A 1,539-nucleotide genomic window follows, 5' to 3' on the forward strand; every position below is an offset into this window, starting at 1 on the left:
TCAACTTGACTCATAATTCATGGTAGATTTGGTTCCAGTGCCCTAAACTAACGAAATAGTTGACAATTACACAATTCCTGCTTGTGTCAGGAGATGTACTACTCAATAATTATTTCGATTTACAGTTAGATATTGTGAATCAACAAGAATTAAGATAATACATTGTCAACTCAACCAGTTTCGATTGGCATTGTCAAATCTCATTGTATTGATATCAATTCGATTTTAATATTGCATTAATTTGTTCCAAGACGTAATACAATGATGAGTTCTTTCTTTAGTTTTAATTAAAGTAATCTTTCTGAATTTTGATTTATGTCGCTTAAAGTTTCGTTGACAACTCATTGAAGTTTAACTATGAATCACATTCTTTCAATATCGGTAGCATAATTTTCCTAACATAAGCACGTTGAGTTAACCAAAATTACAAGCGAATGTTTAGGATAAAAATTACAACTCTGATACACTACATATATCTCATACTTAAATTTTTATATATTTATTTATTTTTTTTATTTAGCGTATCCTGTCACATGGTTTCAGTTTCGATTCCACTACGACAATTTTAGGTGGCGCCACCCAGACATTTACGAGAAGCACTGTGAAGAAAATATAGCAGAAGTGAAACTAAGAAAAGCTATCGGAAGGATTGAGTGAAGACGGTTCTGAAGACTTTCGATGTCTGATCAATAAGTATCCGGACTGGTACTATATAAACAACACTACAACACGTACCAGTTTGGCATTTAATCTCCTTCAAAATTGTCTCCTTCGGAAGCCACACACTTAATCCATCGCTGTTTCCATTGATGCAAGCATTCCTAGGACTCGTTTTTTTAGGGGGAAGGGGATAATAAGCAGCTGAATTCACTTTGATTTCCTCGACGTACTGAAATCTTCCTTTCAAGCGGGATTTGTTTTTTGGGAAGAGAGAAAAGTCACAAGGTGCAAAATCTGGGGAATACGGTGGCTGGAGAATGCTGTGCCTAGCTAAAATCTACTGCACAAGCTGCGCTGGTTGGGCAGGTGCATTGTAAGATGAAAGCTGTTTTGGCACAAACTTGGCAGACAATGATAATGGACTGAATTCAACCGTTACTGATCTGCATATCTTATGATAACTCGTGGATGGTGATTCAACGATTTCCCCTCACAGATGCATGTACATCTGCGATGTTTTTCTCAGTTCTGTCGGTTGTGGGTCTTCCAGAACGTTTGTGTCTATCGACATTTTTTCAGCTCATACACTCCTCTCCATACACTTTCTGCATCTTTGAACAGGTATCGCCAAGCTTATGGCAAACTTTGATGCAGATTCATGATCAATGCGACGATCACACGCTACACACATTCCTTCCAAGCACTGCTGAAAACAGCAGAAGTGAGCTAGAACGTTAAAACTTAGTGCGCATGTACAACAGAGTTCAAGGTCAATTTGTGCCAAGTGGCTTCACTCTGTGTGCTTTAGCTTTGTTACTATGATCAAACCACATACAACTGAGAAATCAAGTGGGATGTCATACCCATGATACGGCATTG

This window comes from Octopus sinensis, linkage group LG1 (genome assembly GCF_006345805.1).
Source record: "Octopus sinensis linkage group LG1, ASM634580v1, whole genome shotgun sequence".
Classification (NCBI taxonomy): Eukaryota; Metazoa; Mollusca; class Cephalopoda; order Octopoda; family Octopodidae; genus Octopus; species Octopus sinensis.